We start from the raw sequence: 6,073 nt of genomic DNA on the forward strand, positions 1-6,073 counted from the left end.
AAAGCTAGTAGTCACAGAGCATCAAATCTTGGCTACAGAGGGGCTGAGTCACCTGGGTGATTTGATGTTTCACCAAAAAACTCAGCATGAGATGTGATGCATGAGCTGGCGTGTTGTGATGAAGCTGCCAATCACCACTTGCCCATAGCTGTGGCCTTCTGAATCATCCAAATAGTTTCCACAGAGGAATGTTCAAGCTTAATGAAAAATTTGATGCAGATTCATTGATGTAATTGCTCAGTCATTTTGAATGCGACTGCCACACAGTACACATGCTCACTCAATAGTGTTTACCGCCCCCACTGACTAGTACAGTGAAGTTGTCATTGTTCATGCAAGTGCATTCCAGTCCACTCTCTTTGGCTTTCAGGTTACATTTCAGGTTACATTACAAACCACTGTCGTTATATTAACAATGGCAGGACTTTTTCTGGACAGACCATCTGTGCATGTGTGTGTGTGTGTGTGTATGTGTGTGTATGTCTATAAAACTATATACACACACACTTATTGGCAAATTTATTTATATGTTAATAATTAAAAGTTGAACAATCAATCACTATTACTTATCAGTGACTTTTTTTAAATGAATGGATATCCTCCAAACATGGTGACTATGAGGGTTTCCTGTCATTACCCTCTGCAGCAAATGCTTGACATTGGAGTTTCGTATGTTCTCAAGTGACTCTGATTGTCCTTGTCTAAAAGGAATCTGATATTTTGCTGAGGCATGAATTTGAATGACTTTTCAGAAAGTGCACCTAGCATAGAGTCCAGCTCCTAAAACCTTTGGGGGGATAATTTTTCTGTGTTTGTTTTTGAATATGTAAAAATTCTCTTTAAGTGATTATTTTCTAGGTTCCAATAAGCTCCTGGTAAATGAGGCAACTGTAATGGGGCAAGGTGACATATGGCGAAGCTTACCTCTGTGACAGAATTCCTTCACTGTCTCCAGAGTTTAGGCTAGAAAATCAAATACTCATATCTGGGCTTTGCTGCCAGGCTTGGTGATGAGCCATTTCTGTGCAACAAGGTATGTGTGGAAGTGGGTGGAGCCCTCAGCTTGTACTTGGAAGACAGAGAAGGCTGGCACTTCCCTCATTATGCCTTGTCCTATTTTTACCATGAGATGGTCAAGAGGAAGAACCCAAGAGAATCAGAAACATGATAAACCCAATACCCACTGACTCTCCCTCCTCTTCCCTGCTAACAGGGGCCTATATTTAGACTACTTGTTATGTCAGAAATATAATCCTTACATCTTAATATCACTAATAGTTGAGGTTTCTCTTATTTGTAGCCTAGAGCATTCCTAACTGACACAAATAGTATTATGAATTAATTTAGTTCCATACTCAAAACATTATTGTCTGAAGAATCTGAAGATGTCCCTTTAGGCCATCAATTATTATTTGCTCTATTTCAGGGAGAAAATTACAAATTATACTGGTATTTGTGAATTATGAGATTGGCAAAAGTGTCAGGAGGAATCCCTAGAAAACACTTAAGTCTGTGATACATTCCAGTGATGGAGAAGAATATAACTCCTTTCAAGTAATCCAATTCCCCTTGCTTGCTCATCTGGGTAAGTATCCTTCAGATCTTAATTTGTTTCTGCAAGTAAATTTTCTTACTAAGAAAAAGATATCTCTGACAGCTAAAATGACTATTCCAGTTCAGAGGGAAATGACTAATTATACCTTGTCACAAAGTAATGCATTTTTGTCTGCCAGGTATGAGTTTGGCTATTGAGAATCAGCAGCCCAGGAGCGCCACTGTCCCTAGGGGATGTAAAAAAATCAATAAAATTCCTTCATATAAATTCCTGAACATAAAAGTTCTTGGAAATTCTAATTAGGTGCCAGTGTTGTCTTCTCTCTCCTTACTCATGAAGCATTACCCGAAAAAGCCTCCTTGCTCCCTTTATCATGTCTGAACTATAATACAAATGAAAATAATGAAGTTGAAAAACAATGTGAAAGAGTCTATTTGGCTATAAGAGTGTGTCATTATTTCCATAGGATTAAGTACCAAAAAGTTTTTAGTACAAAATTCTAAATGAGTGTATTTAAAAGCACTCGAGAGACCGTCAATTATTGAGAACTTGATTTTGATGAATGGGAAAATTATAATAAAAAAAGGTTCTGTTTGGGTTGGAATTTATCTACATTATGTATCTGAAGGAAAATGGACATTCTAATAGTTGTGAGTGATTTAGGTTTTTAAGAAGAAGTTTAAAGTGACTTAGATTCAGATCTAGACTCTGCTCCTATTTGCATCAACGTCTCAGTTTCCTCATTTATAAAATAAAATAATATCTGCTCTTTCAACCTCACGGGCTTTCTGAAACTGGGTGATTTATACTAATTTTATTCATAGGGTGAACCACTTGCTTGGAAAATCATGCTTGAATGTGTCTTTTATATAAGAACGTTACATTTTCTTCTTTTTGAGAAGTGCCAGCCCACAAATGAAGTATTTTCTAAGATGGTTTCTTAGCTCATGAATGAGATTGTTAAAATGATGTGATTTCTTGTTCTCCTTCCATTTCTGTTCCAGTCATGGTCACATGAGAATCTTCACTCATTTCAAATTTTTTCCCCAAAGAGTGAAGAGGTCTTCTCTTTTGCCAAACCTCTGCTGTTTTCCTCAAAATTATACTGTTTTATATTTTTTAACTTATTTTGGACTGGTCATATATCTTGGAAATAAATTATTTTTCCAATTTTCCTTTTATTTATTTTTAATTTTTTTATTGAACTTATTGGGGTGATACTGGTTAATAAAATTATATAGGTTTCAGGTGTTATACATCTATAAGACATCATCTGTATGTTGTATTTTGTGTTCACCACCCCAAGTCTTCTCAGAAGTAAAATGTTAAAATATTACTTGTAGACCTGTATTTTTACTTTTTATCCACAAATTACTGTCTCACAACACTAGCAACATTAGAGCACAAGGTTCTTTCTACCTCATTTCAAATCAAATGTTTCAATGTACTTGAAAGTCAATTTTCTTTCTCTTACATTCTCAGTAGATTTTTAACATCCAGAAAAATACAGCATCTTCAGAGCACTGACCAGTAATGTGAATCAATACTGCCTTCTGCCAGGATCTTTTAGTACAAAATTCTAAGAATTCTTGTGTTCAGTGTTCTAAAGGAGTCACTCTGATTTGTAAGTTGATGCTCATTTTTCTCCTAATATATTGAAATAAAGTGTTTTCAAGAACCAATTATGTAAGCAGAGCTTAATCGGTCTGTCATCATGCTTATTTACTTTTACTAATGCATGTTTGTCACAGACATGGTGATGCACAACCTCTAATTTACTTTGTGATCAAATCCCTGATGATCAGCAGTTCCTACTTTGGCACAGTATATTAATGAGTTCTTGCAGTTGACTCTAAAACATTTGGATGTCAGCATTCTTTCTCAGTGGAGATGGCAAGCAATTGAATGATAGTTACATTCACTCATAAAGGCCCTGGAAAGAGAGCAAGTCTGAAGTTTAGCCTTAAAAGAGTTTGATGAATACCCAGGAGAATTGGTGCCATATAAAATATGGTGGCAGCCATTTTTATTAGAGTACTAAGAAAAACATCCTTCTTCTCCTACACAGATTAGATTAGTTTTCTGGAATGTTTGAGTTACTTTATACTGCTCTAAGAATTTGGTCTCTTCTGTTTTTAAAAACAAGCCCTGGACTACAGACTATGCTTAGAAGAGCTAGAGACTAAAATTCTGGCTTTTTCATATTTCTATTTACTGTTATTATTCCTTAAATGCATGTATTCAGTATTTACCTTTCAATCTCCCTTCTCTCTAAATGAAGCTAGCTATTAAACTGGAACCTTTGCTGTTGATGTAAATTAGAATGAGATCAAAGTCACCTTGTAGGACCACAGAGTTATTAAAATTAAGGCATATTATGACATTTGCATGACATTTCTACTTCCGAGCTTGTTTTTGCTTTCCCTGCTGCCCAGAAGGCCTCGCCCTCTCCTCTGTCGAGATCCAAATCCAACCAATCCTTCAAAGCTCAGGCCAAATCCTTTCTTGATGAACACAGTCCACGCTGATCTTGCTCTATTGTCTGTGCCACACAATCTGGCACTTTCTACTTTAGAGTTTAGTATTTACAAGTCACTGGCTCTTAATTGTTTCATACGGATAATCAGTTTTACCTTCTCTGAAAACTTGCTCCTGTGCCTTTTATCTTGTCCAGACCCTCACAGTGTCTCCTGTGGTACCAGGACACTGTGAGAAGTCAAGTATCACCACTTGCACGAGCGTTTAAAGGTTAAAGGAGTTCTGTTATCCTTGCTGGCTGAAATGGAAAAATATTATTGGGACTACAAAAGAAAAATAAGAAAAAGGAGAACTTAGAATACATGAGCACCTTTGAAAAGTGAAGGTATGCAGTACTAAAATTTCAAAATGAGTTCAGTTACCTTAGATTTTAATACCAAAAAAAAAAAAATCCTGGATTGAGATTTTCTAAATCTTGTGTGAAAAATGTTCTTTGTTTCTTCTTCTTTAGTGTCATTAAAGTGGAGGATGGGATTCTTTTTGTTGGAAATTATTTTAAGAGCCCTGTCTGTAAGGGCAAGTCAAGAATAGGCCTGAAAAGCCACATGTCTCACTGAAAATCACTTCTATTCTTAGGACCTGACTCTAAAAACCACATGTGCCACACACTTCTGCCAGGAGACCACTGCCGCTGCCAGTCTGCTCCTCTCTCCTCAGTGAGAAGGAAACAGGGGAAGGCATGGAAAAGAATCCTTTTGTTGTCAGAAGAACAGAAGCTGGGCTTCAGAATCTAGGTGAGCCAAAATCATGCTGCTTGGAAGTAGTCCGGGGGAGAATGGTGAAGAGAGACACAGAATGGGATAGAAAACAGCAACGGAAAACACAGTAATTGCTAACTTTTATTGCAAACTTACTGTGTTCAAGGAGCTATGCTAAGTACTTCCCATGTATTTATTCTCAGTGCTGGCTGTTATCTTTAAAAAAAGACTCCAATAATTGCATTTATGATCTACAGTATTGCATGGGGGTTATAAACTACAAAACTAAATTCATTTTCATTTATTTATTATATTGGGTTGCCACCTTATTATTATCCCTCCTTAAAATACCACTGCATCCTGAATGAGATAAAATACTGTCCACTTTACTTCTTGTTCTAAATTCAGTGAATTTTCTGTGTCCAGTTAAACAGTTGCCAAATTCCATTTCAGCTGCCAAAATTTATTCTAGAGGTAACTGCATTTTAGTCTTAGAAAACTCCATTTGGTGGGCCTGGGAGACAGTAAATCAATAGATATTTAATCAAAAATTACTTTTACTTTCTTAAAATGGAACTCTAAAAGGCAAAGCATATTCAGATGAGAAGCTATGTATTTTCAAGAATAGAGTGGTATAATCTTAGTATAAGAATCATTTTAATTTTTTAGTATGATGTTCCTAATGAGTCCTGTGATTGATGTCTTACAGGATGTGCAAGTTACTTTTAGTAAAAATCAAAAGCCCTCTCTTAAGATTTATATTTTATGTCACTGGCAAAGTCCCAAGATGATAAAAATCTATATGAACAGAGGATTTCTAAGCTTTAGGAAATAGCCTGTTTAATTTAATAAATTTGTATCTGGTAAAATTCACTTCTTGAAAATTCAAAGATCTGAATATTTCTTAACTTTCCATATTAGCATGTGATGTACACTTAATGTAATTAATAAGTACCAAGTGTTAAAAAGAGCAATGAATGTTAGTTAAAAAAATAAAATATCTTCCTTGTTACCCATGTTCCCCTAGGAGTTTTTTCCTTCTTTTTGAGAGTAAACTAATGAAAAGTGACATCTATATAACTACACTGCATTGACCATCTCTTCCGTGAAGTCTTGGTATCAGTGACAATATTGAAAATGGTACATAAAAAAGCACTGACATTCCACCCTGATCACTGTAACAGAAATTATGCCATTTGTAGGCTGAAAAACAATGTCCTAATTACAGCAGTATCTCAAAAGTCAATGACAGAAAAGAAGCTGCAGAGCCCTTCACATCAAT

General features: G+C 35.7%; 1 protein-coding gene across 3 annotated transcripts in view; it reads right to left on the minus strand.

Annotated features, from left to right (window-relative positions):
- The window catches only part of PARD3B (par-3 family cell polarity regulator beta), a 977,832-nt gene that overhangs the window by 320,471 nt on the left and 651,288 nt on the right, over positions 1-6,073 (minus strand). The window lies entirely within an intron of this gene.

Source organism: Artibeus jamaicensis, unplaced genomic scaffold, assembly GCF_021234435.1.
Source record: "Artibeus jamaicensis isolate MK-2021 breed Jamaican fruit bat unplaced genomic scaffold, CSHL_Jam_final contig_1015, whole genome shotgun sequence".
Taxonomy (NCBI): Eukaryota; Metazoa; Chordata; class Mammalia; order Chiroptera; family Phyllostomidae; genus Artibeus; species Artibeus jamaicensis.